General features: G+C 42.5%; 1 protein-coding gene across 3 annotated transcripts in view; it reads left to right on the top strand.

Moving 5' to 3' along the window:
* Positions 1-13,336, top strand: part of ARMH3 (armadillo like helical domain containing 3) — a 178,273-nt gene continuing 164,937 nt past the window's right edge. For all 3 annotated transcript variants that reach the window (XM_049645598.1, XM_049645600.1, XM_049645599.1), the window contains exon 1: positions 1-83. The gene's annotated coding sequence lies outside the window, so the exon portion shown is untranslated. The remainder of the gene's footprint in view (positions 84-13,336) is intronic.

The following is a 13,336-nucleotide window of genomic DNA, read 5'->3' as shown; positions in this document are numbered from 1 at the left end:
CGAGAGTAACAGCGGCGTCGGTGGCGTCGGGAGCGAGCGGGTCCGGGAGCGGCGCGGGTGGTGGAGGAGGAGCCCGGGGCTCGGTAAGCGGCGCCGGCCCGGGCCGGTTCCCGAACCTGACCAACCCCTGCAGCTCCTGTCGGACTAGGCCTTGGCCCCGAGGCGGCTCTGGGGGCGGGGCCTGCGCTCGCCTTGGGGACGAAGGTGGTGGCGGGGGGCGGGTGGGAGGGGGAGGGCAGCTGCTGAGGCGGGCTGAGTTTGCGTGCGGCTAGGAGGCTGGGCCCGGGCGGCGGAGGGGGCTGGAAGCGGCTCGCTCCTCCAGCCGCTGGTCCCTCGGACCTTCCGGTGCCGGTCACGGCCCTCCCACTCCCTGCTGGGTCCTCCTAGCTGCCGAGATGCTGACCTTTGACCCGAGCGTGGGGCTGATCCTGCCGCCTCAAGCTGCCTCCAGAGCCTCTCCCACTCAGCTTGTCCCCATTCGAGGGAGGCCTTCTGCCCAGCCCAGCCTGGCCCTGGGATGAGGGCCTTTGGACAGGACCTCTGAGAAGGGTTAGAGGCAGGCCCGGTTGTCCTGGAAGGCCCCTCATCCTGCCCCTTTTTTCAGTCTCTGACGGGCTGCAGTCCACCTTACACCCAGAATCAATGAAGCGACCGTGTTTTCTCAGGGTTACTTGGTGCAAGCCTGGGAGATGAACCTGTTCCCAGGCAGGCGTGGGGAAGAAATAGAGGAAAAGAAGCAGGTTCTCTGAGGAAGGAGAGCTATCAGAAGCCAGGGAATGCTGCCTTTGGAGACTGGGGAAGTGCGAACTTGGGCCAGACTGAAAAATGTTTCTGGATCATCAGACCTTCCCCTTTTCTTTCTCTCCAGAAAAAGTTTTGAGCTTAGTGAGGACGGTTTCTTTGCTCTTCTGAGTTCCCAGTGACTTTGTAAACCAGGACAAGTATGGTTTGTGTTCCTGTCTTAAGCACAAGTTAATGGAATTATTTTGGGTGTGTCTTCAGCTGGATTTGTGTGCACAGTACTTTCCTAGGGGAAAGTTTTTGGGATATCAAGTCTATCAGTCTAGGGAGAGGTGGATCCTTCTTGTTAGGATTGTAAAGGGGGGATTCCCACTCTTCTTAGTCAATTGGGAAGCGTTTATGACTTTTTTTTTTTTTTTTAAAGTAGGCTCCAGGCCCAGCTCAGAGCCAAAGCTGGGGCTTGAACTCAGGACCCTGAGATTGAGACCTGAGCTGAAATCAAGAGTCTGACCCTTAACTATCTGAGCCACCCAGGTGCCCCAAGACTATTTCATTGGATGTTTAGGCATTATAATTCACTCATTCGTTCAACGTTTGTGTAATAGAATTTTAAAAAACCCTTGAAAACTCAAAGCAGTTGTGACAGTTGGAATCTCACATAGAGTCAAGTTCAGAAATCATAAAACTTGGGGAAAACAGCCAATCACAAATTGGTCCAGGATATATGAAGGTGAACTGTTTATTCAACACACATCTATTGAGTAGATACTATGTAACTGGCCCTGTGGTTAGAAATAGGAGTATCTTTTCTCAAGGACATCAGAGAAACATTCATATGAAAATTATAGTGCACTGTTACATATCCATATAAAGAAATTTATACAGTGTGAAGGGAATATTGCCATTGTGTGGGAGAGTCAAGGATATTTTTGCAAGGAGGAGTTACTTTAGTTGGGTTTTGAAGGATGAGTAGGAGCTTGTACAAATAAGGTGTTCCAGTTCAAGAGCACAGCATGCACAAAGGCATGGTGAAAGTGTGACGACAAGAAATAACATGATGTTTAAGTATTAGAAATTTGTCCTAAGCAGGATGTTTGGTGGGGAACTTGCCATGAGGGAAGACTGAAAGGAGAGTAGGGAGCCATTGGAGTTATTTATGTTCGGGAGTGACAGATGTATGAATTCAAGTAATGAGAAATGTGTCAGTGAACTAGTTACCTAGAGTCTGAATCAAGTGTGGCATTGGGAACGAAGAGGAGAGGTATGGATTTTACAAATATTTCTGAGGTACGCACCATAACTTAGTGACTAGGGAGAGAGTAGGCTAAGGTTTGTAATTTGAGAGATTGCGTGAATGGGCATTTCACTGACCAGGATGTGGATTAGAAAAAGTAGAGCAAATTTTTAAGGGTTGGGGTGACTATGGAAACAGGTATGGGGGGGATATCTGGTTTGTTGAGATCAAGTTGTTTGTGGGGTGTGCACACAGAAGTGTTAGGAGACAGCTGGAAGTAAGGAGGCCTGGCGAGCTTAGTATCTTGGCCATAGCTCTCTGTAGGGGAGGCCGTATATGAAAAAATCCTGGGGAAAATGATGTCTATTTTGTTTGTTGATAAGGAAGAATTGGAATCTGCACTTCTTCGATTCAGCAGTGAGCGTCTCAAGGCAGGTACCATAACTTAGTAATTTTGGGTCCCCTTTTTGTCTCATACTTTACCTGTGCCATTATAAGGTCTTGATAAATGTTAGTTATTAAGCCAGCAAGAAATCCATTTACTTAGTAAGGTTGCAGTTACCTGTTGGGTTTTAAGAAGCTTATGAGAGTCTGTCTTAGAATTTTCGTTTTATACTTAGGTGGTATTCATGAGGCTTGTATGGTTGAACAGGAAAGGAAATGAAGAAGATAGGAGTGATGTGCTGCTCGAGGAGGTTCAGGGCTTGAACAGGAGATGGACAGTATTAATTTACAGGAGGCTCCAGCTCATCGAGAAGAGGTTCTTACAATGAATTCTCATTCTGGGAGATGTCAGAAAAATGTGATTTTCAGTCAAAGTCTCCCGAAAGCCTGTCAGTTTGGAGTTGGGTCCTCCTTATGAAGGTGCGAGCGTGTTCCTTCTTGTATAAAATAATTTGAAAGGGAACCTGAGGTAGTCATGTTTATTTAAACCTCTTCATCTGTATTATTAGTTTGTGCAAGTAGGCAGACTCAGTAAATTCATTTGGGACCAGACTGAATTCTCTCCTGTGAAGCTACTTCACCTCTAGTGGATGCAGACAGTGGCTGATACGTAGACTAAGGATTGGGAAATTCCTGTTTTTGCCATTTGCTGCTTAGTCTTAGGAAAGTCCCTGAATTACTTCTACTTTCCTTTTCTTTTCTTTTAAACATTTTTTTAAATGTTCACTTATTTTTGAGGGAGAGACAGGGCGTAAGTGGGTGAGGGGCAGAGAAAGAGGGAAACACAGAATCTGAAGCAGGCTCCAGGCTCTGAGCCGTCAGCACAGAGCCCGATGTGGGGCTCGAACTCCCAAACTGCAAGATCATGACCTGAGCCGAAGTCAGATGCTCAACCGACTGAGCCACCCAGGCGCCCCCACCCCTTTATGTATGTATGTATGTATGTATGTATGTATGTATGTATTTATTTATTTTTGAGAGAGAGAGAGAGAGCACGCGCGCTCGAGAGAGAGCACGCATGAGCAGGGGAGGGGCAGGAGAGAGGGAGACACAATCTGAAGTAGGCTTCAGGCTCCAAACTGTCAGCATCGAGCCCAGTGCGGGGCTTGAACTCACCAACGGTGAGATCATGACCTGAGCCGAAGTCGGTCGCTTAACTGACCGAGCCACCCGGGCGCCCCTGTTTCTACTTTCAGGTGTGAGCTGAACACCCATTCTGAGGTGAGCCCTGTAGACCACATGCAAGATGTGAATGCTGCCCCATAGTGGCTCATGTACCTACTGGATCAGGCTGGTTCTTTCCTAGTAGAAAGTGGGGATGATGCTTGTCAGACAATGTCCTGACTTGACTGGCTTTTCTTGGATAAGGTGGGAACGTTGATATTACGGATATCAGTTTGGAGTTTCCGCAGAACTTTAACTGAATCTGGATTTTGAGTATTCCGTTAGTCAACACCTGATTTTTTGTGCTACTGGGATATTCTGCTAGGACAAAGGACTACCAGAGAAGGATTTAGTGTCTTTACCACTTTCTATAGCTGTTTTACTTTGGCAAGTGAAATCTTCATTGTAAAATTATGGTAATTAAGTACCTACTACAATAGTACCTATCTACTTTAAAGGATTAAATAAAGTATATTTAAAGCACTTAGAACAGTGCCAACTATATAGTCAGTATTCAGTAGTGTTATTTATCATATGTCACCTTGATTGGAAGGCTGTGCTCTGAAAGATTTGGAGGAATGAGTGATGAGTTCCCTCCCCAGGACTTCATAAAAGCAAAGTGATAGCCTGAGGGGATGGTGGCCTATCCTTTAGCTCTCCATGAAGAAATTCAAAGAGGTGGCTTCATGAGTGCAGACCTCACTCTGTTTTTATTTTGGAGATAAGAGAGACTTGGAGTGACTAGCACTAGAAACCCGTTAAAATGGAAAGGCCTTATATGCTTCAGAGACAGTCTGTGGGGTGGAATTGGGGGAACCAGTGTCCCATGTTATGAGAGAAGCTGTGGCGAGGAACCACGTGGAACAGTAGGATGTGAATCCAGCAAGTGAACTAAATCCTCGGTCCTTCGGGAGGAAAGAGGCATGTTAGGAACTGGTTTGAGAAGGTAAGGGTTGGAGTGTGGAAGTAGAAATACTCTACATTTTCTTAAATGTTTATAGTGCTAGTATTTACCTTCAAGGAGTGTGGTATGCCTTTCGGAAGAATTTAGGGAGCAGATAACTTCTGCCTAAGGATTAGACACACACACATATACATACGCATACACACACATGTGTACCCATGCTTCTGGAGAAATTGTGGACTTTTAGGAGAGCCAGGGCAGGAGACTATATTTCTGGTTTTATAAACATACTGCTTCTTGTGTATTGAGTGAATGGCCAGTGATCAGACAATGATAATATTTGACTCAGCTAGCCACAGCTTCTGGGGAGACAGGATTTTTATCTCCTTCACTTGAAGCATTTTAGATTACTGTAGTCAGTGTGTCTTGTAGTGGTCTATCACAGATGGACAAACTGGGGCTGAGGTCCTAAGGGAGGGGATGCCATTGGTGAGTTAGCGTGGGGAGAATGAGCTGGGAGTAGGTGAGGGCTGCTCCAGGGCCTTTTCTAGAGGTGACAAGTTTTATTCATCCTCTCAGAATGGTCCTCTGTTTAGATGTTCCTTTCAAAGCATTTGATGAGTTTCAACGCTTTGATGAGTACTTCTCAAACTTTAGTGAGTATCAGAATTACTTGGGATAAAGTTTTTCAGCCTCGTTAACTTTCACATATTGAGCCAGATAATTCTTTGTTGTGGGGACCGTCCAGTGCGTTGTAGAATGTTAGCTTTCCCCTACCTAGTAGATGATAGTAGTATCTCCTTTCCCAGTTGTGACAGACAAAAAATGTTTCCAGTCATTAATTTCCCCTGGAAGGCAAAATTGCCACAGTTGAGAACCACTGACCTGGGGTGATTATTAAAAATGTAGACCCCTAGTGTCAACTGTGCTAAAAAAAAAAAAAAAAAAAAAAATCTAGACCCCTGGTCCTTATCTTGAAAAGTCTGTTTCAGTAGTGGGAAAAGGGAGCTTAGGGATCTACATTTTCAGGAGGCACCTCAGGAGGTTCTGAAACAAGTGATCACAGCTCAGTGGTAGCAACGTATAATCGTTCCTAAGCTGAGAGCTGTATAGATTTATACTTGACTTGCTCTGCATTTCATCTTTCTGTCTTACCTTACTGTATCTTTCCGTTCATTATCAAATTTTGGTGGAGAATTATCCTTAGAGCACTGACTAAGCTCAGTTAAAATTTTATCAGGGGGCCTGGGTGGCTCATTCAGTTACGTGTCCCAACTTCAGCTCAGGTCATGATCTTGCAGCTTGTGAGTTTGAGCCCCGAATTGAGCTCTGTGCTGACAGCTCAGAGCCTGGAGCCTGCTACCAATTGTGTGCCTCCCTCTCTCTCTGCCCCTTTCCCGCTTGTGCTCTCTCTTTCTCTCTCTCAAAAATAAACATTAAAAAAGTTATTATCGGGGTGCCTGGGTGGCTCAGTCGGTTAAGCGGCCGACTTAGGCTCAGGTCATGATCTCGCGGTTCGTGAGTTCGAGCCCCACGTCGGGCTCTGTGCTGACAGCTCAGAGCCTGGAGCCTGTTTCAGATTCTGTGTCTCCCTCTCTCTGACCCTCCCCCGTTCATGCTCTGTCTCTCTCTGCCTCAAAAATAAATAAACGTTAAAAAAAAATAAAAAAAAAAGTTATTATCAATTAAATCTTTTTGTGGATATTAGTGAGTTTCGGCTGTTTTTTTTTTTTTTTTCTATTACCATATTGGATACATCTATCAACTTTACTAGACAGATTCCTTTCCAGTGTTTTCTTCCAAGTTTTTCTACCATTCCATTCATTTGTATGTCTTTTTCACTTTACCATTATCAATATTTATATACAATATTTGTATATATATGCATGTGTCAGACACATGCATATGTATCTTTTACTACTTACGGTGGCACTTCTACCCATTGGCAAACTAGAGTGTTGAAACTCAAGATATCTGGACGTCCTAAAGTTTGTTCATTGAGAACTGGCCTGGAACCTCATCTCAGTTTCTCTGCAGATCCTCAGCTTTGTTTATATATAGGTTACACCACTTCTGCCCACTCTTCTGCCTTTTGAGAGACAGGGTAGCATAGTGTTTAAGAGCAGGGATTCTAACATGTGGCTGAGTTTGAGTCCCTACTCTCACACTGGCAAATTTTTTTTGTTATTTTGTTTGTTTGTTTGTTTTCGTAACCCCTTTATGCTTTAGTTTTCTTATGGTAAAGTTCCAGGATCATAGGTCTGTGAGGATAAAACCAATTAATGTATACAAAGTGCTTATAACAGTGCCTGGTGCATAGTAAATGTTAAGCAAATGTTAATGTTTTGGTTGTTATTTTTGATTAGTGTCCTGAGTGTGCAAGTTGGGGTCCCTGCTAGTTCTAGTGTTTTGCATGGGTGCTGTTAATTTTCATATACGTATGATTGCACAGACTTTTTAAAAAATTATTTATGTTTATTTTTAAAAAATATTTATTTTTTAAAGTTTTTTAAAAATTTATTTTGAAAGAGAGAGAGAGAGAGCAAGTACGTGGGGGAGGAGCAGAGAGAGAGAGAGAGAGAGAGAGAGAGAGAGAGAATTCCAAGCAGGCTCTGTACTGTCAGTGCAGAGCCTAATGTGGCGCTCCATCCCACAATTGTGAGATCATGCCCTGAACTAAAGTCAAGAGTTGGGGGCATTTAACTGACTGAGCCAGCCAGGGGCCCCCAGACTTTTTTTTTTTTTTTTTTTTTTTAGTTCAAGGAATAGCTTACGTAATGGAAAGTGTACAACTTGATGATTTTCTTTCTTTTCTTTGTGTGACCTCCACTCTGATCAAGATAGAGCACATTTTCAGCACCCGAGTAGGCTTCCTTGTGCCACTTCCTCCCACTCATTACCCCACCAGAGGTAACCACTGTTCTGACCTCTGTCACCATGGATTAATTTTGCTGTCTTTGAACTTCATATAAATAGAATCATTTGCTTGTACTCTTTTCTTTCAGAGGTTTTTATTCAACATCTGTGAAAGCGATCAATATTTTTTCAGTAATTTGTTCTTTTAAATTTCTGGGTAGTACCCTGTTCTACGAATAAATTATAATCTTCCCATTCTGCTGATGGACATTTGAATTCTTTTTTATGTATGGAAAAAAATCACAAAAACACAAAATACCCACTTCAGAAACCTTTCAACATTTCAAAAAAGGAATGTTTATTATAATCTAGGCATTTTGGCTCTTCTGTTCCTCGAACACGCCAAGTATGTTCAAATCTTGGAGACTTTGCATTTGCCATTCCCTCTATGCCTTTCCCTCTTAACACTTTTGCCAAGACTTTCATGTGGCTGTTTCCTTCCTGTTATTTTGGTTCCAGCCCACATATTACTTGTCATAGAGGCCTTTAATCTCTCAGTCTAATGTAGCCCCCCTATATAGTTTGTCTTCAAGGTACTTATCACTTGTTTGTTATCTTTTCCCCACTCTAGAATGAAAACTCTGAAAGCAGAAATCTTGTCTGTCATGTTCACTTCTGTATCCCTAGTGCTTGGTACCAAAAAGGTGCTCAATAGATATTTGTAGAATGAATGAATGCCTGATCTGTGCATATGTTTTTTCTTTCTAGAAGATGGGCACATTGGTTTTTATTCATTTTTTTTTTTTCTCCTTTCCTTTTTCCTTTTCTCTCTCCTTTTTCTTTTCTTATGTACTGGTTGAAATGTTTTAGGATGTTTACCTCAGCATCTACCTATAGGTGGTGTTTTGGAGCTTCACTCACCAGTGAAGAGAGGGTGATACTTGCTAACAGTCCATTACCAGTATGAACCTAGAACCCCAGTCCATTAAATTTGGAAGCCTATAGAGAACCGTTCCATGGCTTCCCCCCGGCCCCCGGGTTTATTGAATTGAGATATAATTGATATATTATTGAGATTATAATTAATATATAACATCGATATATAATTTTAAAGTGCACAATGTGATGATTGGATACACATATACATTGTGAAATGATTGCCATGATAAGGTTAATTAAAACATTCATGCATGAGGCACCTGGGTGGCCCAGTCAGTTGAGCGTCTGACTTCAGCTCAGGTTATGATTTCATGGCTCGTGAGTTCTAGCTCTGCGTTGGGCTCTGTGCTGCGAGCACAGAGCCTGGAGCCTGCTTCAGTTTCTGTGTCTCCATCTCTCTCTGCCCCTCTGCTGCTGCTGCTGCTGCTGCTGCTGCTGCTCTCTCTCTCTCTCTCTCAAAAGTAAATAAACATTAAAATTAAAAAAACACACCATTCATCTATCATCTCACATAGGCATATTCATGTTGTTGCAAATGGCAGAATTTCCTTCTTTTTTGTAGCTGAATGATATTCCATTTTATGTGTGTATCACATTTTCTTTATCCATTCATTTATTGATAAGACTCTTAGGTTGTTTCCATAGCTTGACTATTGTGAATAATGCTGCAGTGAACATGGGGATGCCGGTATCTCTTTAATGAGACAGTGATTTCATTTCCTTTGGATATACACACAGAAGTGCGATTGCTGGATCATATAGTTTTATTTTTAATATTTTGAGGAACCTCTATACTGTTTTCTGTAGTGGCTGCGCTGATTTACATTCCCAACACTGTACAGAGGTTCCCTTTTCTGAACACACTTGCCAGTGCTGCTTTTTACAGATTGGCAAATTGAAGCCCAGGGAAGGAAAGGAAATTAAAGTTTACAGAATGAGTGTATAAGAATTGGGGCTAAAACTCAAGACGTTTTGCTGTTATTTAGTATTTTTTTAAACTTTTTTTTAATGTTTATTTTTGAGAGAGAGAGAGTGTGACAGAACGGGAGTGGGGTAGAGTGCCTTTCTCTCAGGCAGAGAAAGAGGGAGACACAGAATCTGAAGCAGGCTCCAGGCTCCGAGCTGTCAGCACAGAGCCTGACGTGGGGCTCGAACTCACCAACTGCAAGATTATGACCAAGCCGAAGTCGGATGCCCATGCCCTAACCGACTGAGCCACCCAGGCGCCCCAAGCTGTTTTGCTTTTAGATTTTTTCCAGTTTTATTGAAAAATAACTGACATACATCAGTATAAAAGGCGTAACAGCATGATGGTTTAAAAAAAAATTTTTTTTTTTAATCTTTATTTATTTTTGAAAGAGAGACGGAATGTGAGCAGGGGAGGAGCAGAGAGAGAGAGGGAGACACAGAATCCAAAGCAGGCTCCGGGCTCCGAGCTGTCAGTATAGAGCCCAACACGGGGCTCGAACTCATGAACTGTAGATCATGACCTGAGCTGAAGTCAGACGCTCAACCCTCAACCGACTGAGCCACCCAGGCACCCCTGTGGTTTTATTTACATATATCGTGAATTGATTACCTCGGGTTTCATTAGCCTCTGTCATCTCGTGTAGATACAATACCAAGACTTTTGATAGATTAACTCTGGAAACTCTCTGGAAATTAGAGTGAATTTCTTTTAAATTAATTTTCTGCTACTAGAGTTGGCATGTATTGTCCTCAAGAAGACAGTAAAGTCAATGAATAACTAACTTGCTTAGTGTAACTAGCATTTCTTGTGTATTAGGCATTGGCAGAGTTTGGCTTTAGGTTTTAAAATCTTGATATTTGGTTGTTTTACCCTGAAGGGATTTGAAATGATGTGCATTTAAGACAGTCGTGGCTGGATTGCCTGAAGATAGAATTCTTAAAAAGTTGTATGACTTGAGTCTTTCAGAGAGAAGTTGTTCTGTGGGTCATGGGATTGGCAGTCCCTGAGGTTTAGTGATAAAGACTTCATTGATATACCATTTACTGTTGGGTTGGGGGATTCGAAACCATTCCTAAGTTTGATGGTAAGTGAAATTAGGATTGATATGTTGCCTTATTCTTTTTTATATTTTGCCTATTATCTCTTATTTCTGAGAAACCGTGTTAAAGCCTAAGATGGCATTTCTGTGGGATTACAGTGGCTTTGCTGTATTTACTGCTTCGCCAGAAGGATTTAAAAGCCCGGATCAACAGAGGTCATAGTGTAGTCGCAGAATGCTTTTTTTCCTTCCTCATGATGCCATAGCATTTTCTTTGTACTTTTACTCTATTTCGCATGATTCGCCTAGTGCTGTGGGGTTATCATGTGTCTGATGTGTCTGTCTCTGCCAATCGATTGAAAGATCCTAGAGGATCAGCTCTGTAGTTTCATTTTTGTAACCCCATAGTGCCTAAATTAGTGTCTTAACCACATTTAGATTTTTTTTTTTAAGTTTATTTATTTTGAGAGAGAGAAAAAATGCGAGTCAGGGAGGGGCAGAGAGGGAGAGGGAGGGAGAATCCAAGACAGGCTCCACGCTGTTAGCACAGAGCTTGATGTGGAGCTTGAACCCATGAATGGTGGGATCTTGACCTGAGCTGAAGTTGGATGCTTAACCGACTGAGCCACCCACGTGCCCCTAGGTGTTTCTTATGTGTTTGTGGTATTTCAGTGATGCTGAGAGAATTATTCAATGATATGTCTAGTCCAGGGCCTTGTTTTACTTGTAAGGAAACTGGGAAACACAGTGACTTGCTCCATTTCATCTAGGTGGTTGGAACCTAGTGTTCCAGTCTCAGTTTTGCTGGTTGGTTGGTCCATAATGCCTTGCTGCTCCTTAGCTGCTACTGGTTTTCTACAAACAGGAGGGTTTTTTTTTTTAATATATGAAATTTACTGTCAAATTGGTTTCCATACAACACCCAGTGCTCATCCCAAAAGGTGCCCTCCTCAATACCCATCACCCACCCTGCCCTCCCTCCCACCCCCCATCAACCCTCAATTTGTTCTCAGTTTTTAACAGTCTCTTATGCTTTGGCTCTCTCCCACTCTAACCTCTTTTTTTTTTTTTTTTTCCTTCCCCTCCCCCATGGGTTTCTGTTATGTTTCTCAGGATCCACATAAGAGTGAAACCATATGGTATCTGTCTTTCTCTGTATGGCTTATTTCACTTAGCATCACACTCTCCAGTTCCATCCATGTTGCTACAAAAGGCTATATTTCATTTTTTCTCATTGCCACGTAGTATTCCATTGTGTATATAAACCACAATTTCTTTATCCATTCATCAGTTGATGGACATTTAGGCTCTTTCCATAATTTGGCTATTGTTGAGAGTGCCGCTATAAACATTGGGGTACAGGTGCCCCTATGCATCAGTACTCCTGTATCCCTTGGATAAATTCCTAGCAGTGCTATTGCTGGGTCATAGGGTAGGTCTATTTTTAATTTTCTGAGGAACCTCCACACTGCTTTCCAGAGCGGCTGCACCAATTTGCATTCCCACCAACAGTGCAAGAGGGTTCCTGTTTCTCCACATCCTCTCCAGCATCTATAGTCTCCTAAACAGGAGGGGTTTTGTACAAAGGGGAGAAAAACCCTGAGAAGACATAAATAAATTAAACTCACATTACGGATGTGTTCTACCAGTCAGATATTTTACTTTCAAATTTAAGAGCAGAGGCTTAATTTCTGAAATCCCCCCCCAAAACTTTGTAATACAGAGTTCTACACTTCTCTCAGTCCTCAACCCTAGAAGCAATGTTTTCTATGTTCCATGGGTTAGAAGTGCTGGCAGGAGAAGGAGACTCTGTTGTCAGTTTCCAGTCACATTTCAGGCACCTTGGGTGGTAAATTCCAATTGTCTGTGATAGTGACAGAGAGTAATGAGACAAGGCTCTTGGCTGAATTTCCCCCCTGCTCCAAATGAGGAAGAGTGATGAAAAGAATTTAACTTCTTAGGAAATCTGGTACTTTGAATGGAATTGTTTTTCCTTCCTCTCCTATTCCCTTTTGCTTATTAGAAAGTATTGATTCTGAAATAGAGAAAGTGAGTTTATTAGATTTGGGGTGGACATTGATTAGCTGTAACCCAATTATAAATCCTCAGAGGGGCATGTTTGTAAACAGGTGCTTCTCACACCCAGGAACTAGTGGTTCCTGCTATTCCCACTAATCAACTGGTTGAAGCTGAACACATGAAAGGTCTATATCTACTAAGTTTAGAATTGCATTGCGTTTGATTTATTTTAATAGGATCCTGCTGATTTCCAATTTATTTTCCCCCGATAAGGACATCTTCCTCTTGACAACCTATTTAAAAGACACAAGAATGTTTTGAACAGAGGCTGTATTTCATGCTTTAAGGTAAAGCCATGATCAATATAGTATAAATTGCCCCAAAGAATCTTCTCTCTCTCTCTTTTTTGGTTGTTGTTGTTAGTTTTTTTTCCTTCAGTTTTCTCTGGACCATAGTGCTTATAAAAAAAAAGGATAAGATTGGGGCGCCTGGGTGGTTCAGTCGGTTGAGTGTCCGACTTCAGCTCAGGTCACGATCTCGTGGTCCGTGGGTTCGAGCCCCGCGTCGGGCTCTGGGCTGATGGCTCAGAGCCTGGAGCCTGCTTCCGATTCTGTGTCTCCTTCTCTCTCTGCCCCTCCCCCGTTCATGCTCTGTCTCTCTCTGTCTCAAAAATAAATAAACATTAAAAAAAAATTTAAAAAAAAAGAAAAAAAAGGATAAGATGTGCCACAGATGCTGGATATCTAGTTGGAGAAATTTTCTGTGCTTTGTGTTTTTTGTGCTCAAAGGTAAATCTCCTTTTTGGCTATATATATTAGAGAAAGGCCATGTCTGAGATACAGTCTTTTAGGTGGTGGATGCATCTCTTCCTTAAATAAAATTTTGATTTTGATTTGAAACATAGCACATATTTTCCAAAAGTCACTGAACAAAATTAATTTTGTTCTGCTGCTTTGGGTTTGTCTGGAAGTAAAATCAGCCTCCTTGCTACTGCCCACACTTGCCATTGGATGAGATTAAGTTTCA

This window comes from Panthera uncia, chromosome D2 (assembly GCF_023721935.1).
Source record: "Panthera uncia isolate 11264 chromosome D2, Puncia_PCG_1.0, whole genome shotgun sequence".
Lineage (NCBI taxonomy): Eukaryota > Metazoa > Chordata > Mammalia > Carnivora > Felidae > Panthera > Panthera uncia.
The sequence above is the reverse complement of the archived record's forward strand: the minus strand, read 5'-3'. Positions and strand labels throughout refer to the sequence as shown.